The sequence below is a fragment of the Macaca thibetana genome, chromosome 1 (assembly GCF_024542745.1).
Source record: "Macaca thibetana thibetana isolate TM-01 chromosome 1, ASM2454274v1, whole genome shotgun sequence".
NCBI lineage: Eukaryota > Metazoa > Chordata > Mammalia > Primates > Cercopithecidae > Macaca > Macaca thibetana.
In genome coordinates this window covers 101,765,180-101,792,931 of record NC_065578.1, presented here as the reverse complement: position 1 = coordinate 101,792,931, position 27,752 = coordinate 101,765,180, and the positions used below count along the sequence as shown (strand labels likewise).

At 32.1% G+C, this 27,752-nt stretch overlaps 1 long non-coding RNA gene across 1 annotated transcript; it reads left to right on the top strand.

Moving 5' to 3' along the window:
- LOC126943870 (uncharacterized) lies at positions 1 to 27,133 on the top strand. The gene is made up of 3 exons (XR_007721877.1): positions 1 to 98; positions 5,757 to 5,802; positions 26,997 to 27,133. It is a non-coding gene; the product is annotated as an uncharacterized LOC126943870 (long non-coding RNA).
- Positions 27,134 to 27,752: the final 619 nt, after the last annotated feature.

Here is a 27,752-nt window from a genome sequence, read left to right as displayed (position 1 = left end):
CAGTCCTCAAGTCCTCTATTATTAATTCATTTTCTGTACAGAAGTTCTATTCATTATTGTAAGTGGGGAATTGAAGTCTTAACTACTACTGGACAGTGGTACGTTTCCTTCTTCAATTCTACAAATGTTTGCTTAAAATTTTGAGTCTGTCTCTAACATATATGTGCTTACATTTACATTTGTCACATCTTCATGATTTTACTTTTTATTATTACATAATGTCGTTTGTGTTTTGTAACAGGTTTTTTTTTTTTTTTTTTTTTTTTTTTTTTTTTTTGCTTATCTTGTCTGGTATTATTAGTTTGTAAATCTGAAATTTAAAATGTTCCAAAATCTGAAATGCTTTGAGGTTCAACATAATGTTAAAAGAAAATATTCACTGGATCATTTGAGATTTCCATATTTTCAGATTAGCCATACTAAACTAGAAAGTATAATGCAAATACTCCAAAATCTGAAAAAATCAGGTATCTGATTTTTTTTCTAGTCCCTAGCATTTTGGATAAGAGATACTCAACCATATAGCCATTTCCAGTTCTTTTTTTGGATACTATTTAAGGTTTTGTTTTGTTTTGTTTTCCCATCCTTTCACATTCAGCCTATTTGTGTCTTTGGCTCTAAAATGAGTCACTTTACACAGCATATAATGAAGCATGTGTTTTATTTTAATCCATTCTACCAAACTCTGCCTTTTGATTGTAGAATTTAATTCTTTTACATTGAAAAAAAATGATAGAGAAGAAATGACTCTTAAAACTTTGCTATTTGTTTTCTGTATGTCTTATACCTTTTTTGTTTCTGTTTACCTTCTTTTGTTTCTAATTTTTGGTAGTGTACCATTTTGATTTCTTCTCATTACTTTATGTGTATGTTTTTAAAAATTTTTCATAGGGGTTACTATGAGAAATATTAATATTCTAAATTTATAATAATCTAGCTTAAAATAATATTATATTAGCCTTAGCACACAGAAACTCTGCTCATGTTTATCTCTGTCTTTATTTTGTTTTTGTCACAACTTATGTATCGTGTGTGCTCATTAACATAGCTTTATAATTACTGTTTTATGCATTTGTCTGTGAAATCACTTAGGAAATAATAGAGGAATTAAAAATAAAAATACAACAATACTCCTTTTTATATTTACCTATGTTGTCATATTTACCAGAGTATTTTATTTTCTTCTTGTGACATTTGAGTTTCTGTTGATTGTTATTTCTAATCAACCTTAAGTTCTCCCTTTAACATTTTTTATAAGACAAATTGACAAGCAATAAATTTCTTCAGCTTCTGATTATCTAAAACTGTTTTATATCTTAATTTCTTCCTTATTTTTGTAGAGAATTTTGCCAGATGTAGAATTGTTGATTAATGGGTCCTCCTTCTATTCCCTCCCCTTCCCCTTTCCTGCCATTCCCTTCCTTTAATCTTTCCTTCCTTCTTTTCTTCATCTTTTCTTCCTTGCTTTAAAAATGTCATCTTGCGTCCTTCTGATGTCCACGTTTTATAATAATAAACCTTCTGTTATTATGGATAATCTTAATTGGTGAATTGCTTCTTTCGCTGCTTTTAAGATTCCATCTTTGTCTTCGATTTTTGAAAATGTGATCATAACATATCTTGGTGTTGATCTCTTTGCATATACTTCCTTGGAGTCTATTGAGTTTCCTAAATGTGTACATTGTGTGAGTTTTTTTTAAATCAAATTTAGGGAACTTTTTTGCCATTGTTTTTTCAAAGATTATTTTTGTCTCTCTCTTTTCTCTGTCTGAGATTTTCACTATGTGTATATGATATGTATTCAGCATGCTTAAAAGTATTCTGCATATCTGTTAGACTTAGTTCATTTTTCTTTATTCTTTTTGTGTTCTACTCCTCAGACTGGTTAATTATAATTCTTTTATTTTCAAATTCTCTGATCCTTTCTTATGCCTGCCCAAATCTACTTTTGAACTTTTCCAGTGAAGTTTTTATTTGTTATTATACTTTTCAGTTCCAGAATTTTTTTTTAGTAAAATTACTTATGTCTCTGTTGATAGTCCCTATTTACTACATGTGTTACTGTGTTTTCACACTGCTATAAATAAATACTCAGGAGGGGGTAATTTATTAAAAAACAAAGATTGAATTGACTCACAGTTCTGTATTGCTGGGGAGGCCTCAGGAAACTTACAATCGTGGTGGAAGAGGAAGTGACACATTTTACATGACAGTGGGTGAGAGAGAACAGTGAGCAAAGTAGAAACTTACCAAACACTTATAAAACCATAAGATCTCATGAGAACTCACTCGCTATCATGAGAATCACATGGAAGAAATCTCCCCTATGATCCAATCATCTCCTACCAGATTTCTCCCTCAACACCTGGGGATTACAATTCAAGATGAGATTTAGGTGGGGACACAAAACCTAACCTTATCACCACACATTATTCTCCTGGTTTTCTTTAGCTCTTTGTTCGTCGTATCCTTTAACTCTGAGCATATTTCAGATAGTTGAGTCACCATCTTTGTCTATTAACTCCATTATCTGTGCTTCCTGAGAAACAGTCTCTGTTAATGTTTTATGGCAATGGGTCATACTTTTTCATTTCTTTGAATGCTTCATATTTTTCTGTGAAATCTAGACATTTTGAATATTATAATGTGGTAATTCTGAAAATAAAACTTTTCTCTTTTCTCTGGCTTTTAAAATTGCTTTTGGTGAGCTATTTGTATGTTTGTCTAGTGACCTTTCTAAACTATTTTTGTAAAGTGTCTATTGTTGGTCATCTGTGGTCTCTTTCTCTTTTTTTCAAATACCTTGTGCTCAGCTAGTGCTGACAGGGATATTCCTGAATGCCAGAAGCCAACAAAAGTCAGAGAGAGAAAGAGGGAAGGGATAAAATTCATCTGTATATTTGCAAATTTTCTCTGTGCTGGGGCAGTTCTGCAAGTTTTAGCAAGGCTGTTTATAATTCTGCCTTATCTACATTCCTCACTTACACTGAGACTACAGAATAGCCAGAAGTAAAAGCTGAAGGTGTTCCTAAGTCTTTTTCTGAGTATATGGTATGCCCTAGATGGTAACATGACTTTATACATTCCACACTACACATGGCTACTTTTGAATGTCCCTTTGAATTTTTTTTAATAATAGTAATAATAAACCCAAACCAAAATACCTCTCTCTAGCTCTTCCTCCTAGAAATTCAGTTCTCTATAATTTCTTTGAGCTATTATTATTATTATTATTATTATTATTATTATTATTTCCCCAGGTGGCTGCAGGGTGTACTTTGCCTAAGAACAGTTTTTAGAAATTCCTTTTACTTTCTTGCCCTGAGGGAGTTCTGAATTAGACAAAACAGACAAGTGCCTTGTCTCAGTTCTTCAAGTGAAACACGATACTTTGATTAGTTCTCCCCTGCTCCTTCCAGGAACAGGAACCTGCTTTTTATCCTGGGAATATAAAACTACTGTCCTCAAGACTCCCATAAAACCAGGAAAAGGCATAGAGCAAAGACAAATGAAGTGACCACGCAGCTGTTCTATTGTTTTTACATTTCCTTTTTCTTGCTCAGCATTTACTTGGTTGTTATAAGTATTTAACTGTTTTTCAGAGTCTTACTAAGTTTATTCTGATAGTTTTTGCATGTGTCTTCAGTGTTTCTGCAGAGGAAAAGGCCCAAGAACCTGCCATCTCTGCCATTTTTGCAGATGCTATTCGGGTCACTTATTTTTATGATTATATCCTATGTAGGACCCTCATATATTAAAAAATTGATGTTTCTTTAAATTGATGCCATTTAGAATGTGAAGGATAAAACAGAGTCCACAATATCCTTATATAGGCATCCTTTTTGAGGATTTGGATTTGGAAGCATTTCTTTAGAAACATAGGTATTTTTGACCAACTGTTTGAAAATCAGTGACATAAATCCACTTACAAAAAAATGAAGAAAAAGAAAAACAACTGAGGCCCAAATATATGAATCAACATTTTCTATCTAAGACCACAGGTAGGAAATGACAAACCTAGGATCCAAACCCATGTATTTTGACTTTTTCTATTTTATTTACACCATGATTTTATGCCACCTTCCTTCCTCCCTTTAATTAAAAGCTATAGCACCAGTGAGTTTTCATTTAATTTTGAAAATAGGAGTATGCATGTAATACCGGCCAAAAAATTATAAATTGTATGATCAGTGACATATTATTAAGATAATTCAGACAGGTAACAGATCATGAAATATTAAGCAAATCAATAAGAATTAAAGTGGAGTAGCTCTGAAACAAAAATTGAAAGTTTGGTTGGCAATATTGGACTAGTTTGTATACCTGTGCTCTACAAATTCTTGTCTACATTTTATTGTCAAATTAAAACCTAAATTTGCCTAGAAAGTGTAAAATAATGAAATTTTGGTGGCATAAAATATACCACATTTTATTTTATATAAATTTTCTGCAATCGTCAAAAATATTCTACTTCTTCCAGTTAACAACATGGATTTCCAAAACTTTATTTGGACTCATGAGTCTTGTAATAAACACACCCATTATTTTACTTATTATAAATCTGTCAAAAATCCTTCAATTTAATGAACTGAAACTTTCCACACCTATAGTTATCTTGGGATATGTTGAACTTGATACTATTACTATTGTATTATTATTGTGTGTAATCTACGTAAAGCCCTTGCTCCTTCATTTTAGTTATCTTGATCATGTCAGGTACCTTACAAACATTATTTATTTACTGCCATGCTACTATTGCTATTTCAATGCTGATTATTTTCCAGAGTAATCAATAATAACATAGATACAAGTATATACACAAGATACTTCTTCATATATAGATGTGATCATAGTCCTATATTACAGATGTGTTTTTTTAAAGCAAACATTTTTCCCTTCCCACGTCTTTATACACAAGCATTGAATTGGTACATCATTTCATAAATCTCATCAGAGGTAATAATATAAAATTGTTCACTTTGGTGGAATGCTAATATAATTTCAGTTTCAAATTATTGCAGAAAATTTTAAGTGATTTTTATATTTACTGCAAAATCAATGAACTTTTTTGTATGCCAGACTCTTTATCATCTCCTCTAACTTTTCTACTTTATAATCGTTTCTCACACTACCTTAGTTCTGTACAAGTAATACGGCATTATAAAAACTGTCTAAATACATATAAATGTGGAAGATATTCACATTTCAATTCATTCAGAAATTGTAATAGCTCATTTTTCTAGGGATTTCATTGTCTGCTCCAAACCAGAACTCCATCAAAATAGCTTTGCGACTGCTATTCAATATTCATTTGCTGAAAATGGTACAATGAGAACACCACATGATGAAATGTTGTGCAGAAAGAACCAAATGTTCTATAACCCAGAAAGAAAAGTGAATTTTAAAATATATGCACTAAATAAATGAAAGAATGCATTTGCAAAGATTTCTGGTGGCATTTTGTATTGTGTCTCATACCACTAATTTAAGTTGTGATGATTCATAAAGTGCTAATTTTTATGGATGCTGAAAGAAGCATGTGTTCTCTAAGAAGAAAGTCTTTACTGCTTTTCTTATGTTAATTACAGAAATAAAGTCCAGCTGCATTTACACTCGTATTTTACAATATATATTTTTGGGAAAGGATTTTAGCATTTAGGTAATGGATATTATTAGTACTGGGACAAAATAATGGCTGTTAAAAGTTTACTTGGTATTTGTTTATCCTTATAAATAAAAACTCCTTTTTATTTCAGCACATTGGTATCTATTGTCAGTCAAATCAACAGGGAAATTACTCAGGTATGTGTTTTAAACAAAATACCTCCCAAAAAATTAATCACATTTTGGAAAAAATACTGACTTACGTTAATTAGCTTAATAGATTGATTTTTTAATCTTTGTGTTTCTTTTGGAGTTCCAGTGAATCAAGACATTTAGTTTCAGGACTCAAATATTTGTGATAAGCCTCTTTTCTTCTTCTTTGTAATTTTTTTTTAAAAACAGATATGGGTTATTGCTAGGTTGCTCGGGCTGGTCTTGAACTCCTGGGCTCAAGGGATCCTCCTACCTTGGCTTCCCAGAGTATCTGGATTACAGGCATGAGCCACCATATCTGGCAAACCTCTTTTCTTCTGATAAAGACTTCCAATTTCCTATTCTACAAATTTATTCAGATAATTTCTTTAACAGGAATTTGACTCTTCAATGCTTTGTAATAAAAACAGGGGAAAAAAAACTAAAAGTTTTTTTTTGTAATCGGTTGAATATCTCATGTATTAAAAAATTCACACATGCAGAAAGTATGATGGTAGTTAGGCTACCACTAATGCCAAATTCTCAAATTCTAGGTGTGATATTTTCAGATCACAGTTTCTTCTTTGACACTTATTAATTTAGTGGTAAATACATGAGAAGCCTGAAAAGTTTCTCATATTCATAGGTATATTAAGCCTTTACAGTATACTGAAGCATCTCCTTTTATATGCTGAAACTCCTTTGCTATTCAAACCTGTATTGTTGCTATAATACCCACATGACTGACTAAATATACAATATTTTTACAGTATTACAGATGCAAAACATGCCACTTACGATATTGAATCTAATATATCCAACAATAGTGCAAGTAAAAGTGAAAGGGATTGTCTGACCCCTTAACGCTTGTCATTTCACTTTTGGAGAGACTAGATTTACAGAATATATGTAGTTATGAAAGACATATAGCAACATAGTTTCACGGAAAATTTGAAATACAAAAATGTAATTTAATTTGCTAAGTAATAACTAAAAAATTAAATGTCAATTACAAATTCTGATGGCCATTATTTGTTTCATTATGTTAGTATATACTTATTATATATTATATAATAAGTTGATTAACATCATTTTTAAATACCAATATTTCAAAGTGTTTTGGAAATTCTACAAAAATAATAGTAGCTATATTAAGTAATAATAATTTATTAAGGGTGGGTCACTATGTTAATATAATACTTGCAGCAAACAGATCAAGTAGCTTTATCAATTGCATGTGATAAACACTTTAACAAATATTAGAGAATTTAATTCAGTTGTTGCAAGTCACAGATCAATTGAGTAACAGAGCTAATATTTATGTTAGCTTATGCTAGCTCTAAGATTTAAGAACAACATAAAATCAAAGTGTTTAACAGCTAAATCATCGAGAATCTCAGTATCATTTTCTTCCATTTAGGCAAAAAGCAGGATGTTAGAGGGAAAAACTGTACTGGACAAAATGATTTACTTGTCACCCAAATGAAAAATAAGAAAGACATTTAAGGTCCAGTTAGATATAATTACATATAGATGCCTAATCAATCCAGAACCATTTGCTGAAAAGACAGTCCTTTTTAAATTGAAATACTTATATTACCATACATGTATAATTCAGGACTCTATTCTGTCTTGTTAATTTCTGTGACTACTATATTCAGTTGATTACTGAGGATTTATGTTAATTCTTAAAATCAGGTAATGTGAGTCCTCCAAATGTTTTATTTTTGAAAATAGTGTTGACAATTTTAGGTCTACTGTTTTCTATATAAACTTTAGAAACAAGCTTGTCATTTTTAAAAACAAAACAAACTTTTTGCCATGATTTTGATAGGAACTGCAGTATGTCTACAGATCAATTTGAGGAGAATTGCCATATTAACTACGAGTCTTCTGATCCATATATAAAGTGCTTTCCTTAAAATTTTTAGATCTCTCTTGATTTTAATCATTAACATTTTGTTGCAACTGGCAAATTAATATTGTACATATTTTATTAGATTTCTGCCTAAATATTCTGATTATGTTTTATTAATATTGTACACAGTGCTATTTCAATTTTCACTAGTTCCTTGCTAGCATAACAGTAGTCTTTTGATTTTTGTATACTTAAACCATGATCTGTGACCTTGCTAAACAGCTTTTTAGTTCTAGAAGCATTTTTCTAGGTTATGTGAGGTTATCTAAACAGATAATTTATTGTTTACAAATAAAGACAGTTCTATTTATTTGTTTCTTACATATAAGCATTTAATTTATTTTTCTTATCTTATTGTAATGGCTAAATCCTTTTAGTATAATGCCAAACAGAAAGAATAAAAGTGTACATCAATGACTTCCTTCCAAAATCACAGAGGAAGAATTAATATTTTTTTGAAAAGTATGGCATAAGCTTTATGTTTTGCTGTAAATGCTCTTTATCAGATTGCGCATGTGTTCTTCTATTCTGAATTTGCTGATAGTTTTCAAGAGCAATGGATATTGACTTTCTTCAAATACATTTATACATCTCTTGAGATGATCATATTGTTTTTGTTTTGTTTTGTTTTTCTCACTTTAGCTTATTATTATGATGGCAGAAACCGTAGTTACTTTTGCACCAACCTGACAGTACATGACACATTGACTGAATTTTTCAGATGTTTATCCAATCTTTCATTTCTAGGATAGACCCCACTTGATCATGATGAGTTTTTAAAATTTATTTATTACTCAATTTGATTGCATACAACTTTGTTAAGTTTTGCACTTATATGCCCAAGAGGCATAGGCGCAGAGTTTTCTGTTCTTGTAGTATGTCTTACTTTGCTATCAAGGTCATGTTGGCCTCATAAAATAAATTGCAATGTGTTCTATTTATTGAAAGAATGATTACAGGATTAATATCACTTCTTTCTTCAGTGCTGGGTAGAATTTCACAGTAATGCCATCTGTTCCTGAATTTTCTTAGGTAGCATATTTGTAACTATGAAATTGATGTGTTTAGTAGATACATACCTATTCAGGTTACCTCCCTCTTCATAAGGGAGCTTTTGGTTAATATTTGTAGGATCTATTAATCTCTCCTCATCTATTCTTACTATTTTTAGTTGGTGTCTTCTCTCTTTTTCTCAGTGTGTTATTAGAAATTCATAAATTTTTAAATCAGAGACCCAGTATTTGGTTATATTGATTTTATTTATTTATTTATTTATTGCTTTTCTGTAAATAAAATATATATAGTATTGCTTACCTGATCTTATCTTTACTACTTTCTTCATTGTGCCGACTTTGGAAATATCCTCTTTACTACTAGTAAGATATTTTGTTGTAATGTCCACTTTGAATGATATAGCCTCACAAGCTTTATTGGTTAGTGTTCTCATGGCATGACTTTTCTTCTTCTTCTCCTTCCTCCTCCTCCTCCTCCTCTTCTTTTTCTTCTCCCCCTCCTCCTCCTCCCCCTCGTCCTCCTCCTCCTCCTCTTCTTTCTTCTTCTTCAGATGTAATTTCACTCTTGTTGCCCAAGCTGGAGTGCAATGGAACGATCTCATCTCAACACAACCTTCCCCTTCTGGGTTCAAGCGATTCTCCTGTCTCAGCCTCCTGAGTAGCTGGGATTACAAGTGTGTGCCACCACGTCCAGCTAATTTTGTGTTTTTAGTAGAGATGGGGTTTCTTCATGTTGGTCAGGTTGGTCTTGAACTCCCAACCTTGGGTGATCCATGTGCTTCAGCATCCCAAAGTGCTGGGATTACAGGCATGAGCCACTGTGCCCAGTGGGCATGATTTTCTTAATCCTTTTATTCTCAACTGGTCTGTGACTTTATGATTTACAATTGTAATTACAATTAATTTACGATCAATTATTTTTAAAATAATATTTTATTTTACGTGATCATCTGCAGCATATTATCTTTTTTCCGTTGATTGTTATTTCATCTTTCTTGTCACATTTTTCCACATGTGGAGGTCTATGTTTTATCTATTTGTCAATTAGTCTGTATTGTGTCAAACAATCTTAATTTCTAATGCTTTATAATGAATTTTGTTCTTTCTATATGCAAAGATGATGTAGCTTCACATTTATGCATCTAACTTTTAATTTATGCCATTCGATATTTTTATAATTTTCTCCATAAAGTCTATTCTTAGGTTTATTCTTACGTATTTCACAATTGTTGTGCCATTATAAATGGCATTATTTTAATTTATATGGTGTTTTTCTTTGTTGCTCTTATAAAATCCTATATTGGCTTTAGATATTTAGACATTTTATATTTAAATATTTAGATAATTTCAAATCTAGTAAACTTGCTGAAATTTCTCATAATTTAGTGGGACGTATTCATAGTTTTGATTTTTGGGTTTATTCATAGTTTTGATTTTTGGATTGTTTAATGTAGAAGATGGCAACCAATGATTTTATTTAATTTCATTTACTGTGTGCTGCATTATTTTTCTTTCTCATGGACTACCTAGAACATTCATTACAATGTTAAATGGAAGTGATGTAAGTGGGCATCTTTTTTTGTTCTTGGTATTACATTGCTGCATCGTGCTAATATTCCACAGTCTTTTTGTAGATATATTTTGTGTAGTTAAGAAAACTTCTATTTTTTCACTTCAAAACAATTTCTATTTTTCTTTTTTAAAAGATTATTAAATTTTATTCAATTCTATTTCTGCATCTATTGATCTGCATCTATTAATATTAGGTGGTTTATTTTTTTTCTCATTTAACTCTTTCAGTGATAAAATATGTGAGTAGATTTTCCAACATTAACTCATACTTGTGTATTTGAGATAAACAATAGGTTGTAATATAAATCATACATTGTTAGATTTTATTTGCTTATTATTGTTATTATAATTTTTTAGAAATTTACCATCCAAGTTAAAAGTGAGATTAGCTTAATCTTTTTTTATAATATTTGTATAGTTTATTTTTACGATAAAATTTTAAAAAGTAATTAATATATTCATATTCTGCTTAGAAGAGAATACATACTATTTATTCTAATAATAATCCCTTTTTTCTTAGTCTTGTTTTCAAGCGTTTTCATTCTTTCTGAATACTTCCAAAACTAATCATAACCACGATTTTAGTCTTCTACAGTAAGTACTATTTTGTATATGCTTACATATTTATCAATTTCTTAGCCAATCTTTTGGTCTAGAGGTAATATACTATGATTGCCAAGATTCAAAAAGAATTATACATCATTAGATGAGGAGTGAGTCAAAACAGTTCCTCCCAAAGGAGACCATATATCTGGATAAGGGAGATAGAGGGACAAAGAGGGCTGAGTGAGTTAAATAATTGAAATTCACTGCAATTGTAACACGTTAGCCTCATTAGCAACTGTACAGCACAAACTCAAAAGGAGGCTGTGATGAATTTACTGTCGATTTGTGTTGTTGTTAACTTCATCTTCCAGCTCAGTGTTTTTCTCTATGTGTTCACATATCTTTTCTTTCGGAATGCAAATTGCCCTGAACTTTTGTCTTTCGTTTATCTATTATAAATTATTAACCACTACCAAAACAATGTTAATAAAAAACAAAGTTGATTTTTTAAAAAAATATTAATTTATAGCATTGCCAAAGGCAGAGGAGGAGAACCTAGAATAATATAGTGAGGTAGAGAACTTAGAATAACAGAGATAGAAGGAAATTTTATTGAATGGATATTTGTTTGTTGAGTTTTATTCTATAACTTATCTGTTTGATCATGTGTTTGCTTTTGCTATCTACATAAAAATATGCATAGCATCCTCAATATTATTCTTCTAGAGAAATATATTTTCTTATATTGTTATATAGAATTGATATAGAGATAGAACATTTAACATGAAAGTGAATGTTAAATGCCTTCCCAACTTACTGCAATAACTAGTCTGATTTCTCACTAAGGAGAGCAATAAAAATAGAGGAACGACAGTTTAGAAGTTTTGCTGTTTTAAACTTTTTTAAGTTTTACTTCGGAGTAGTATCCACTTCCAAGACTGTCAATTAAAAAAAGGTTTCATTTTAAAGTTCAATGTCAAGAACTATTCAAATGTAGTAAATGATTCAAGTTTATACAATGTAGTCCATAAATAAACATTTATTCATACTATGAAATTATCTATATGGCAAAAGGTATTAAATTAAGAGAACTAAAAATCCATTAGATTTTCCAAGGTTGAAATCATTCAGTATATTTGAATGAACCAATCTGAGCTATATGAAGGCTTTATTAGCAACTATTTAATTCACCACTACACATGAATTTGAATGCAATTCATGAATCTTATTTAAAAATCCAGATTAAAAGCCTCTTTGCAATGAAATTGCTAAGCCATGGAGCTATGAGCTGAGTATCTCTGCAGATCATCAGGTAGAGAAGTCAACATGTGAGCCTGAAGCTGGAAGAAACTCCAAAGAGACAAAATCAGAAAAATTAGGCAAAGGAGAAAATCAAATGCAAGGAAAGAGAAAGAAACAGGGAATGGTTACTGACCATGAGATAGAGACACGATGGGACAATTCACTGATACACGATATACCAGAAAAATCTTTCACAGTGGATCTTTCTGGTAGTAAGAATTGAATTTAAAAATTTGCATTGTACTCTCAAAAAGTTGCATAGTTTTAGGCTGAGTTTTTTTTAAATGTGGGCAAAAATTTGTCTTGGAAAATTTCTTGAATGAAGCTTTTGTCTCATGTAAGAAGCATGATAGTTTTTGAAAAATTTGGCAATTGTTTTAATAATAATAATAACAATAATAATCAACTATGTAATCTAACAAATAGAGAAATAAAAATAAGAACCAGACATTTCTGTATTGCTTCTTTATATCCCTCACTGCCACATACCAGGTTTTGTTTTTATTTTATATATATATATTAAAATATATATTTTAAAATATATATATATTTTATTTTATATATATGTGTATGTGTGTGTGTGTGTGTGTGTGTATATATATATATATATTTTGGTAAGTCTTGCTTCCATAACCATCAACAAATACAGCCACATTTCTTCACTTTCTCAAGCTTTCCATTTAATTATCTCTCTTAGATAATTGTTTAGATTATGCCCTGCCTCTTGTTTTATAGAGAAAATAAAGATCGACAAGAATAAATTTCAACTTCTCACTTTGCACCACATTTATCATTCTCTCTCGATTCTCAAACAATAGTCCTTAACTTTCTAAAAAATGCAGTCTTTCTACTAGTATTAGTGATCTCCAGCACTCTGATTACATTCTACAGTATCGCTCCTATATTTTCTAATTCCACTATTTGATGTTTTTTTGAAACCATAAACATACTCAGCTTCCATCACTATTTTTGAAAAAGTATCCTTCATCCCTATATCAAAGGAGTTGGAGGGGAAAGCATGGAGTAAAATTGAAAGACCATTGAAACCAGATACAAAAAATATCATGTTACGGCTCTGTTGCTTTTTAATGTTGGAACACAATAAAGCTACTTATCTTTTCGGATCCTTAGTTAATTAATTTACAAAATGGGGTGTCATCTACTCATATTCTTGTATTGATTGAAATCATTTACATGAAAATCCGGTATATTCTATCTGTCATTGCAGAGAGCTCAATAAATAGAAATTGGTATTATCTGGATGTCAAGTTTATAACCTTATAGGTACAGTCTTCTTTTTTCTCCTTCCCAGGCACACACTCCTTTTGGGTCTATTACTTCTACAGAAGCAGAATGTGCTTCTCTGATTGGGAGCTGGAGAGCTTTCTGTCTGTCCCTCAGCAGTCAACCCAGGTAGCTGTGGCTCCTTACAAGACAAGACTTATATTGGGACAGGAAGATTTACTATCTTGTCCTCAAAAATATATATATTTTGCTTGTATAGCCATCCAATCATTTCCTCTACTTTGGGACTTGGGGGCAGGTTGTTTTCTTTCAGTTAAGCCTTTCATTCTGATGACAGATGAGTCTAGAAATGGGCATTGATTTTGTGCCTATGTACCACTTAAAATGGTTCTGTCCCATCTCCAAGAGTTTGTTTGTCATGAGCAAAAGTAAGAAGCTCGTGGAAAAGATCTTGCAAGTGAAAGTATATTTTTTTGTTTGCTTGTTTGGTGTTAACAGAGTTTCTAACTATTGTGTTGGGTGATCCTCAAGATTTACAGTTTTTAGCTACTTTCTTCTAACTGTTTTAATGGTGCCAAACCTTTTCTCCTGTGTTCTTCCAAGGGTGAAATAGTAAGTATATTTCATTTATACTTGGAGAGTTTATTCTAACTTCTTGGGAGTAAAGTTCATTTGTTTGCTTTTAACGTTAGCCCTCTGATAATCTCAGGAAAAATTATGACTTTTTAGATCACCCAGCCTTTGGTTTTTGGATAGGGATGATGTCCTTTTGGAACTTGCAATATCCAAAGTAGAAGTGATACTCGTATATCCTTCTCTTCTCATACTCTACTTAGAGATAGTATTGTATCACTTTACATGAAAGTAGAAACTACCATTTTATGAAATCATCTATTATCCTTATATTACACATTTTAATAGTGCCTCCATAGGCTGCTGAAGTTCCGTTTATTTTTAAACGTGTATTTTGTCTGTCTTTTTCAGAGAGAATAATTTTATTGATCTAAAGTCAAGTTAAATGACTCTTTTCTTGGTAATCCTCAACCATTACACATAAACATTTACTGAACAGCACAGAAATGCATCTTATTTCTGAAGAACTAGCATGCTCATGCCAGATATTCTCCTTTATATTTGCTAATTACTATGATTTTTCAAAAGTTAAATTCTTCATGTCTAAGGTAAGGTTCTCATTCTGGTATTACACTATTAAAGTCACTTTTTAATTTTTTAGCTGCATATACTTTCAGCATCAAACTCTTGTTTTTTGGTTTGAGTTTTCTTCCTTATAACATTTTCCTTTATATTTTTTATTAAATTGCTTCATTATTTTTGCAAGTATTCTGAAATTTATTAATTTTTTTAAAAACTCCTGGGTGTTGGTGAGAAAGATTTCTTTTATGTCCGCAGGAATAGCAGATTATATGTTTGGTTTATATATATTCAGGTAAAGAGAAAAATCACAGCTTTTTCTGTTGACATTTTTAAAACTTTTGTTTATCTTTGATTTTCTGTAATGTAGAAATAATATGTGTAGGAATATTTTTTCTGTTATTTGTCTTTCTTGGTGTCCTCTGAACTTTCTAGGTCTGTGGTTTTGTATCTGACATTAATTTACAGAAATTCTTGGTCACCATTGCTTCTAATATTTTTTTCTGTTATTTTTTCTCTCTTTCTTCTCCTGTGGTGTTTCCATTACATATATGTTAGACATATGTCCCACAGTACTTGGATATTCTGTTCCTTTTATTCTTCTGTTTGTTTTTCAGTTCTGGAGGTTTTTGTTATAATATTCTCAAGCTCAGGTCAGATATTCTTTTCTTATCCCTGTCCAGTCTACTGATTAGACCATGAAAGACATTCTTCACTTCTGTGGCAATACATTGTAACTCTAGCATTCAAAATAATTCTTAGAATTATTTTGTCTCTGACTACATTGTCCTTCTATTCTTAATTCTTGTCTATTTATCCATTAGAACTATTAGCAATATTATCCATAGTTGTTTTATGTTTTCAGTCTGGTAATTCCAACATACTTCCCATATCTGATTCTCGTTTGATACTTGCTCTTTCTTTTCAAACTGTGTTAGTTGCCTTTTAGTATATCTTATAATTTTTTCTTGATAGTTGGATGTGATGTACTGAATAAAAGAAACTATACAAATATGCCATTAGAAGTGTGGTGGCAAGGTGTAGGGGGAGGGTTCGCATTCTGTAGTTTTATGATTAGGTCTCAGTAATGTACTGAGCTTGTATCTCTAGAGTGTACATTTTTCATGTGCTCCTCAGTCACATTCTTTCCCCTTGTAAGACAAGAGATCTACAGTGGGCTGCATTGGGGTATTTCCCTTCTGCTACTTGGAAGATTAGAGGGAATTTGAATTGGGTATTTTTCTTCCTCCATGTGAAATACTATATCTAATTGGAGTTGAATATTTCCTTTCCCCAGGTCAGTTAGTCTCTGATAAAACACCAGCACTTTAAGCTCTAGTAAACATGTTTTTACTGAAGGGAGACCCTGTTAAGAACAAGACACTTCTCTGGCATATTTCAAAATATTTCCTTTACCACCCCCCCCACCTTTTTTTTTTTTTTTTTTCCTGGAAGAAACTGGCAATTTTTCTCTAGTAGTCATTGTAAATACCTTGTAGAGTTACTGGGGGTAACACTCATAAAACTGTGGGAGCCCTACTGTGAGTGATCCCTGCTGGAATTTTAACTCTGAGTTTTCCACACTGAGTCTCCAGCAATTTGTGAATTGTAGTTCAGGTTTTATTACCTGGCACTGGTTCCAACAGAGGTTGTCACTTGTGGGTTCCTGCTGTAGTAAATTGTGATTACCTCTATTTACGTGTTGGTTTCTCCAATTTGGGAGGTAGTGGTTTGCCCTATGATCTCACTTCTTTTATTAAGAAGAGTTGTTAATTTTTCAAGTTGTTTAGCTTTTCACCCTTTGTTAGGATGAAGTGGCAACTTCCAAGCTTCTTACATCACAACAGAAATAAAAAGAGGATCTATAATTTTTATGATTCCCTACTTCTTTCTCATTCTATCTACAATACACAAATGGTAAATTACCTGTTTGGCAATAGCTTCCTAATCTTCGTAGTGACACATCTCAACATTATTTTTGTATACTTGCTTTTCAGAGCCTTCTCTCGTATATTTAGCTAACTTCTGCTAATATCAGATATTTAGAAAATTGACTATTTTTTCCCCAGGCTTTCTGGTAGATAACTTATAAATGCATAAAATCTTCTAAGTGATAGGAGTGTCTTTGCTATTTATGGTGTTATTTTCCACTGCATCTAAATTTATGCTTATGAGATCACTCAGGATGAAGCCTGGTCTTACCAGAAAGACCATGTGTGAGCCAGGTGATATCACCTCAATTTCTCCAGAGAGAAGAGGGGAGCTGGAGATTGAATTTGGTCACATGCCCAATGATTCAATTATGTCAATATTTGTCCAATAAAACATCCAGACACATAGCTCAGGTGTGCCTCCTGATTGGTGAACACATGCATATGCTTAGATGGTGACACATCTTGATTCCATGGGGAGTGGACATGGGAGCTCTGAATTCCAGAACTTCTTAGACCTCATTCTATGTGTCTTTTCATTTAGCTAATTCAGATTTGTATATTTGAAAATATAACTATGATCATGAGTACATGGCAATTGTCTGATTTCTGTCAGCTATTTTAGCAAATCATTGAAGATGATGGGGTTGTGGGAATCTCTGAATTCATAGCCAGTTGGTTGGAAAAATGCATGGCCTAGGGACTCTCAAACTTGTGGTTGCATCTGAAATAAGGACAATTTGTTGGGGACTGTGTCCTTAACTTGTAGGGTTTTCACCAAATCAGGGTAGTTTGTGACCAAATTGCACTGCAGTCTGGAAATCTAAGAGATATTTTAACAATCATTAAATGTCACTGAGAAGACATGTTTCTTACTCCATGTTTCACTCCTTGTATATGTGTGAACCTCATTTTTCATCCATAAATTTTTACTTTTGAGAATTAAATAGAAGAAAAAAATTTAAAGCCTGTGAAATGTGTGGCATTTAGAATGCATGTGCATTAAATGAATGAGGAACATTTTTATTTTCATAAATAATTAGCAAAAATTAGGACTTGTAAAATATTAATTCCTACCCCCTTAAGCAACATGAAAGATTGACAGTATTGACAACAATATGACAGATTATTCCACTCACCTGTTTGCAAAAGGTTGAGCTGATCTGAATTTCGAGTTTTGAATTCATTGGAGTTTTATACTTTAATCACCTGCATCCATTATAAAGTTAAATGAGAAATTGTGCAAGCATATAAAATGAGATAGTTCTTAGTTTGGTAAAGTTAATCGAATTGAAGTATATTATTCTCAATGAAACTTTGAGTGCAGAAAAAAGAATAAGAAAAATAGAAAATCAACATTAGAATATAGAGTAATAATTGTCATGACTTAGATTGAAATAGTTGCTAAAATTATTGTGCAAAAATTTAAGCAGAAGAACTATTACATGCTCTCAAAGGAGTCACCCATGAGGCATCTAATCATCATGCCTCATGGGAGACTTCTCTGAGAACATGTAAGTTGGTTTGGAGATTAGTTCCTAAAATAAAGAGGAAATATTGATGGATAAACTGGTGAAGTTCCAATAAATTTTCTTAGTTTTAATATGCGCTCTATGGTAAGTTGAGATGTTAACAAGAGGAGAGGCTGGATGAGGGCAATGCAAGAATTCTATATTATGTTTGCAACAGTGTATAATTTTAAAACATGTCAAAAATAAAATTTAAAGAAAAGCTTAACTTACTACTGGTTGCTAGCACTTTGTATTGAAAGAAGAGGGTGGATTCTACAGGGCATAAGGGAATTCTGACTATAATTTGTATATATCTTGAAGGTGAAGGTGTTTACATGACTGTATTCATTTTTAAAAACTCATTATACTATATATTTAATTAGACTGGATTTTTGTATGTTATAATATAACATTCAAAATGTAGAGACTTACCTTAGAGATATTCCTGCTTTGGTTCCAGACCATCATAATGAAACAAATATTGCAATAAAGCAAGTCATACAAATTTTTTGGTTTCTCAGTGCATATAAAAGTTAAATTTATACTCTACTGTAGTCTATTCACTGTGCAATAGCACTATGTCTATAAAACAACGCACAAACCTTAATAAAAAGTATTTTGTTGCTAAAAAATGCTAAGAGTCATTTGAACTTCCAGCTAGTCACAATCCTTTTGCTGGTGGAAGATCTTAACTCAGTGTTGATGGTTGCTGACTGATCAGGGTGGTGGCTGCAATGGTAAGGGTGACTTAATTTCTCTTTCTTTTGAAACAGAGTCTTAATCTGTTGCCCAGGCTGGAGTGCAGTGGTGCGATCCTGACTCACTGCAACCCCCGCCTTCCCAATTTAAGAGGTTCTCCTGTTTCAGCCTCCCGAGTAGACAACTACTTAAAATAAGACAAAAATAAGGTTTCCTGCATTAGTTGACTCTTCCTTTTACGAAAATACTTACCTGTAACTTCTGATGCTGTTCGATAGCACTGCACTCACAGTAGAACTTCTTTCAAAACTGGGGTCAATCCTCTCTAACCCTGCCACTGCTTTATCCATTAAGTTTATGTAATATTCTAAATCCTTTGCTGTCATTTGAACAATAATTGCAGCATCTTCACCAGATGTAGATTCCTTCTTGAGAAAACTCTTTGTTCATCCTTAAGAATCAACTCCTCATTAGCTACAGTGTTATTATAAGATTTCTGCAATTAAACCACAGTTTTAGGATCCACTTCTAATTCTAGTTATCTTGCTATCTCTACCACATCTGCAGTGACTTCCTCTGCTGAAGTCTTGAACCTTTCAAAGTCATCCATGACGGTTGGAATCACTTCCTCCAAACTCTTGTTTATGTAGATATTTTAACCTTCTCCTATAAAGATGAATGTTTTTAATGGCATCTAAAATGGAAAATCTTTTTCAGAAGGTTTTCAATTTACTTTGCCTGGATCCAGTAAAGGAGCCACTATCTATGGCATTTATAGCCTTACAAAATTTATTTCTCAAATAATAAGACTCGAAATTCAAAATTAGTCATAGATTCATGACATGCAGAAAGCGTGGTGTTTTAACAGGCATGAAAAGCAACATTAATCTTCTTGTACATCTGCATCAGAGCTTCTGGGTGACCAGGTGCATTGTCAATGAGCAGTAACCTTTCAAAAGTAATCTTTTTTAAAAAATAGAAGCCACAGAAAGATCTCAAAGAGTGCTGCCTGCTCAGATCCAGAACAGAGGTATTTAACCTTTGTTTTCCAGTTTAGTTATCAAAGCATTGTGTGAACAAAATGCTGAGTGTCACGCTGGCATTACAAAGGCCCAAAATTTTGAGCTTTTAATGAGATTGAGAAATATTTTATGAGATTTAACTCAGTATGCCTTAACACATCCATGAAGTAGTTAAGTAAACAGTACTGCCCATTTTAATACATAGTAAACAGAAGCATGGGTAAGTGACATACTCATACTTTAAGCAATAAGAATGAGAAGAAACCACAGAAGCTTGGGGCCTTCTCTCTAGCTCTAACCCAAAGAAAACGAACTGTTTTTTTTTGTTGTTGTTGTTGTTGTTTTTTAGTATCAAGTCAAGATTTTTTTTAAGCATCAAATAAAATTAAGATTTTCTCCTCCTTCTTTTTTTTTTTTTTTTTTTTTTAACACTGCTTATTAGTATAGTATCTTTTTCCAAAGCCGGTACTCTTTTTTTCAATAATGTGGTAAAAACTGAATATAACCCTTAATCCAAGCTAGGCCTCTGCTTCTATCTGAATTGGTACAAAATTAAGAAATTATCTTGTAAGAACTAAAATTGTATTTGAAATTTTTATTTTAGGCTGCAAAAACAAAAACAAGCAAACAAACAACAAATAACTTGAAAATAGGCTTGCCCAATGATGTAAATTCACCTTTTTCACATCATTGTAAAGGGAAGCAGAAGGTAGACTCTACCACAAAGAAAAGATGCTTAGTTAATGGAAGTTAAGTTTAAAAGTACAGTTAAATTCAGGCTACCTTCTGAATATCCTGTTTTATTCACCTCACTCTGGTACCAGTAACTATACTGAATCAGGTTGCTTCACAGTTAACTATGTCACCTATAACACAATAATCCATTAACAATCTAATACACTTATTGGGTGTGGTCATACTGGAACTTCTTAATCATAGAGTTGTCTTGCCAAAGTGGATGGATGCACTATTTCACAAGGTCCAATAATTCTTTTTTCAGATATTTTTATGACTGTATTGTAGTAAATACTACAGGGATAGCACTATAGTATTATAGTCATGAGACTAAAGTGGAAATAAGACTATTTTTGACGAAAGATACCATTAAATTTCAGACTGTAGAGCCATATTTATAATACCTCAGGCTAATTAGTGTTAATTTGGGGGTTGAATTTTTTTTTTTTTTTTTTTTTTTTTTTGCGCTACAGCAAGAATGGACTATTGGATTGTCATTAGAGGAAGGTCTAGATTTCCTGCTCTTAATAAAATTACATTGAATTCATTTTTAGAGGTGATGAAGAATTCCTTTTTGAGAAGTTAGTGTTAAGGTCTTTGAACGTGAACACATTGTTTGTAGTGCTATCTATTCCTCTCCTGAGATTGTAGCTTACTACTGGAAATCCTTATCCAATTATAATAGCTTTTTCCTCTATATTTTCAAAATAATTTCCTTCGCTTTGATTAGACACTTTAATCCTTTTTTTTTTGTAACCATATTTCATCTAAATGCAGCTTTTTCTGAACTTTAAAGATAGAATCCCATTTTTAATGAATCGAAGTAGCAAAATCATCTTTTTCATTCTTTTAGGAAATAGCTATTGCCAAAGTGAAGATGTAGATCATACCTAGTCTTGTTCTATAATGGGGATGAGGTTTGCAGAAGAATTTTCTTTATAAAATTGAACTTCAAGGGACATCAGTGTTTATGATTCCATTCCATTCTAGAAATTTGAAATACATAAATTGAAATCCTTAATAAAATTTGGATTTAATTTGATAAAATGTAAACAAACAAACAAAAAACAAAAACAAAAAAACTAATCTTTTTATCTAATGAGTAGGTCTCAACAGTGGGCTTATAATATGCAGTAAATCATGCTATAAACAGTCTTTTCGTTTAAGGTTCTTCTTTCATCCAAGTTTTGTAGTTTCAGTTTTAGAGCACAGACAGACTAGATTTAGCATAATTCTTATTCTAATGGCCCTAAGAGTTTGTTGGACATGAGCATTGGCTTTAACATAAAGTCAGCTGCATTAGTCGATCAGAAGAGAGTCAAACTGTTTTTTGAAGTTTTGAAGCCATACATTGGCTTCTCCTCTCTAGCTATGAAAGTCCTAAAAGGCATCTTCTTCCAATAGAAGGCTGTTTCATTTACATTGAAAATCTGTTTTCAGTGTAGCCACCTTCATCAATTATCTTAGCTATTTCATCTGGATAACTTGATACAGCTTCTCCCTCAGCACTTGTTGCTTCACCTTGCACTTTTATGTTACAAAGATGACTTCTTTCCTTAAAGCTCATAAATCAGCCTCTGTTAGCTTCAAATTTTTCTTCTGCAGGTTTCTCACTTTCTTGTAGACTTCACAGAATTAAAGAGAGTTAGGGCTTTCCTCTGCATTAACATAAGAAAATGTGGCTGGTTTGATCTATCTATATCACTCAAACTTTCTTCATATCAACAATAAAACCTTTTTGCCTTTTATCATTTGTGTGTTCACTGATGTTGCACTTTTAATTTCTTCAAGAATATTTTCTTTGCATTCACACTTAGCTAACCATTTGGCACAGGAGACCCAGCTTTTGGCCTATCTTGGCTTTTTTAGCCTTCTTCATACGTTTAATAATTTCTAGCTTTTGATTTGAAGTGAGAGATATACAACTCTTCCTTTCACTGGAACACTTACATGCCATTGTAGGGTTATTTTAATATTTTTGTGTCTCAGGGATTAGGGGGGTCTCTTTCCCTAAGAAGAGGGAGAGAAATGGATGAACAGTCAGTTCGTGGCGCTGTCAGTACACACACACTTATCAATTAAGTTCTCCATCCTATGTGGGCACAATTTGTGGCACCCCAAAACAATTATAATAGTAATATCAAAGATTACTGATCACCAGGTTACCATAATAGATATAAAAATAATAAAAAATTTGCTCTATTGAATTACCAAAATGTGAAACAGAGATTCAAAGTGAGCACATACTATTGGAAAAATGATGCCAGGAGAATTGACACAGGGTTGTCACAAACCTTCAACTGTATAAAATAAAGTATCTATAAAGCTCAATAAAGTGAAGCACAATAAAATAGGGTATGTCTGCATTGGTTTCTTATGGGTATTATATTTATAGATTACAAGGTAATATGAAAGATTTTTCCTTGAATCTTACTACAATAAACTTGTAGTTTCCAATAACCCATTTTATTTCTAGATCTTTTAATTTGCTAATGTTATTTTAATTTATTCAGCATAACAATTCTGCTAAAGCCTAGTGTAAATACACACGAAATTAATGTATCATAGGTTAATTAAATATGGATTCTAAGACAATGTCAACATGTGACCTATTTTTGTGTATTCTGAGCCAGGATAGTGTTTAAGGCCCAGAGTTAACTTTTTTCATGTCATCCTAATATAGTGATAACAAAAATCACTTTCTGTATAGCACTTAGAAGGAATAAGGCATTGCATTTTCAAAGTTTACATGAAATGTCTAAATGCCAGAGCAATTATGAGGGATGAATACTATTATTGTTTCCAACTTAGATATTAGCAAACTAAAGTTTACAGAAATTAAGTAAATTAGTAAATTCATAAAATTAGTATGCCCTAGAGCTTAGCAACAAACCAGATTCTAAAGCTGCATTGTTAAGCAGCATCATAACAATCAAATTCTGGGTTTATTTTCTACTATGTCCTAAAAATTGTTATCATCTTTACTTCTATTTCTATCAAACTATTTACACACTTGTATTATTCCCATATAGCACAATATTTCAAACTATTTTATGAAGGATGAAACCCCAAATTTCTTTAACCTTTCCCTATTAAATATATATTAAATCTAAAAACTACAACTGAAGGTGGAAGCAATCAATGTAAGAATAATACATAATGAGAAAAACATATTTGTGGCTAAAATTGACAGCTTTCGATTATTTTAAAATCAAGACTGTTAAAGAAAATTAGCCAAACCCATCATGTTAATGAATTCAACTATGGAATTTTAATGTGAGAGGAGTTAAGTTTTAATTTTGGTATTTTTACTGCTGCTTTATTTAACATTTATTGAATGCTAGAAATTTTAAAGACTAGTGCAAAATCTGGAATGTTTTTCAGTATATTTTAAGATAGTAATGACCTATCTATACAAATATATACTTACTTGGTACTTAAAAACGAATAAAGCTCACAGATTATAGTAGATTAAAAAACCTTCAAATATTGATATTCTTCACTTAAACCCAAGGAGTCTGAGGTGATTTAGAGCAGTTGGATCTGTTTCAAAATGATATTCAAGGCAAGTTTTTACCCCAGCATTATTCCTGTTGCTATGCAAATGAGTAAGATTCAATAACATATATATTAAATTATAAATACTCATTTATTTTGATCAATGTATGCTGTTCTACTCTGCGTATGTATATAAAAATAATGTTTCTCCTTATTGCAACATAATATGTGTGGTATGTTGGTTAAGAGCTAGAATTTTAACCACTTTTACCCTCACTTGTATCTTTATTTCTCTATTTTCCAGCTTCCATAATTCAGATCTGTAACTATTCACTTCCAAATCCCCTGGCCCTATTGTCTCTTTGTCTGCCACACCCATGTAGCAAAATCCCAACCCAATTACTTGCCTATATCATCCCTCCACCAAAGCAGCTAATTGTTTAGCTGATAAACTTGTCTCATGTTTTTTGATGAAAATGGAGGTCAATCAAATACTCCCACTGGGACAAAAAGCTAACCTGGTTAGGTGCAGTGGCTCACACCTGTAATCCTAGCACTTTGGGAGGTGGTGGAGGCAGATAACCTGAGGCCAGGAGTTCAAGACCAGCCTGGCCAACATGGTTAAACCTCATCTCTACCAAAAATACAAAAATTAGCCAGGCATGGTGGTGCGTGCCTGTAATCCCAGCTACTTGGGAGGCTGGGCCATAAGAATCATTTGAACGTGGGAGACAGAGGTTGCAGTCAGCCAAGATTGTGCCACTGCACTCCAGCCTGGGAGACAGAGTAAGACTCTGTCTCCAAAAAAGAAAAAAACAAAGGTAATGTAACCACTCCACTTGTTTTCTAAATCAAATTCAATTCCCTCTTACTGTCTCTAAAATGCATGTACATGTACCTCCTCTCGTGTATATTCAATCATTTTCCTATTTAGTAAACCTTTACTACCTTCATTTTCTTAAATACAATAGTCACTTCTATGTCCTTGTCTCTTAAGAACATTTAATTTGCTTAATCACACTTTTTGAGCCTTTTGTAGATCTTTCCACACATTTTTCTTTCAATATCTTTGTGTCATTTTGCAATGGTATATGTTGTAAACATGTTCATTGATTTTCTTTTTTTAAAAAATTTCTGTTAAACAATATTTCCCTTTCATTGACATACTAATCTCTCATATTTAATAGAATTTCTGAGGTATTAGTTTTAAATTGACCGATATAAACTGTGTATTTTCTGTTTCTTCATTTTATTGATATTTTATTATTCCTTTTTGATGTCTTTTTGATAGTTTAATATTTTTATTTTATAAATTTCTTCTTTATTATAATTTCATTTAGACATTTTCTTGTTCTTTTTTCAGTAATAATCATAGACTTACTATAACCTATCTCATTGTTTACTACTTGCTAAACATTGTCAGAAACTGGCTATTATTTAAATCAAATTTAAATAATGTTTCCACACATTGCACTGTTGGTATCATACATTTTACTGATACATGTTTATAAACCTAACCAAACATTATTCAATTTTAGTTTGTTGCAGTTAATTTATATGTACTCGAATTAAAACTCTGTCAATGCTTTTCTTTTGTTGTTTTCCTTTAATTTGTTTTAGTGACAGGATCTCACTGTCTCAGTTCATCATTTCTAGAGGGTATTATTATTAGCTTAGATTTTAATGAGTGTTGGTAGCTTGCTTGTTTGTTTTACTTTTCATTGTTCTTGTTAGGCTTTGTCTAATTTTGTTAAGGTTCCTATTGAGATTGAGCCAGTGGTCTTTTAAGTATTGTGTCAACTTTCTATGCCCATTTTTAATGTTCTTTCTCCTAATCTTCATGATTTGCATGTGATATACACAGATGTGGTTTTCTTTCTACTTAACTCACTTTTGGCTCATTGAGCGGGCAAAGGATCCCTTATTAAATAAATGGTGTTGGAAGAGCTGGCTAGGCATATGCAGAAAACTGAAACTGAACCCTTTCCTTACAACTTATACAAAAATTAACTCAAGATGGATTAAGGACTTAAATGTAAAGCCCAAAACATGGAAACTCTAGAAGAAAACCTAGGCAATACCATTCAGGACATAGGCATGGGCAAAAATTTCATGACAAAAACAAAGCAATTCCAACAAAAGCAAAAGTTGACAAATGAGATCTAATTAAACTAAAGAGCCTCTGCACGGCAAAAGAAACCATTATCAGAGCGAACAGACAACCTACAGAACGGGGGAAAATTTTTGCAATCTATTCATCTGACAAAGGGCTGATATCCACAATCTACAAGGAACTTAAACAAATTTACAAGAAAAAAATAGCTGTATCAAAAAGTAGGCAAGTGATATGAATAGAGACTTCTCAAAAGAATATATTTATGCTGCCAAAAAACATGCAAAAAAGCTCAACATCACTAATCATTAGAGAAATACAAATCAAAACCACAATGAGATACCATCTCAAGTCAGTCAGAATGCTGATTATTACAATGTCAAGAACAAAAAATATATAGACTAAAAGAAATATGGGATGTAATAAAAAATAACATATTTGTTATTAGGTTGGTGCAAAAGCAATCATGGTTTTTGCAATTACTTTTAATTCTGCAATTACATTTACTTAACTTATTTGTTATTAGGTTTGTGCAAAAGTTATCACAGTTAATGATAACTTTCTGTTTCTGGAGAGGGCTGTCTTCCTGGCTTACAAGGGGCTGCCTTCTCCTTGTGTCTTTATATGGCCCTTCCTCTGTTTATGTGCATGGAATGAGATAAAACTCTGGTCTTTCTTCCTTTTCGTACAGGGACACTAATTCTATCAAATTTTTGTTACTAAATGGTTTTATTGTTCAAATGTTGAAATTTATGTCCAATGATGGAGGTGGGACCCCATGGGAAGTATTTTGGTCACGAGGCAGATTTCTCATGAATAGATTAATGCCTTTCCTTGGGTGAATTTCACTTGTGTTAGTTCTTGCAAGAGATCGTTGTTAAAAAGATCCTGGCATCTCCTTACTTTCTCTCTTGCTTCCTCTCTCGCCATGTGATCTCTGCAGATGCTGGCTCCCTTTTCCCTTCTGCCATGATCACACAGCAAGTGAAGAAGCAGAAGAGAAAGTAGAGAGTTGCCAGGACCCGACAGTCTCTCATCAAATACAGATGCTGGTGGCACCATGCTTCTTGTCCAGCCTGCAGAACTGTGAGCCAAATAAACTTCTTTTCTTTATAAATTATAAAAATAAATTTATAAATTTATTTTTTATGTAAATTATCAAGTATTCTACTGTAGAAACACAAAACAGACAAAGACAAGGGTCCTACCCTTATGACCTATTGTATCCTTAATTACTTTCTGACAGGCTCTGTCTCCAAAAACAGCCATATTGGAAATAAGGGCTTCAACATATGAATGTAGGAGGACATGGTTCAGTCTGTAACAGAGGTCATACTTTTAAATAGGCCTAACCTCACAGTAGATAACAGATTAATTGCTTTTGATACATTGTTACAGTATTCTGTTCTGATTTAACTGGAATAGTTATTTGTTTAGACAATAGGTAGTCTGTTTTACTCTGTTTGCTAGTCTAAGATTTTGCCTCTGTTGGGGCTGTATGAGTATAGCAAAATTCTACTAACTTTCAATCTCTTCAGCTAGAAACATCCCAAGAACTTTGAAAATACCACAACGTTTTGAAGAATAAATTATACTTTCCATGTTCACAAACTGTTTTATGCCTATTTTCATTTTTAATTGTCTCTTTAGAAAAATTGCATTTCTGCTCTATGACAGATAAAAAAGTAAGATCTTTTAT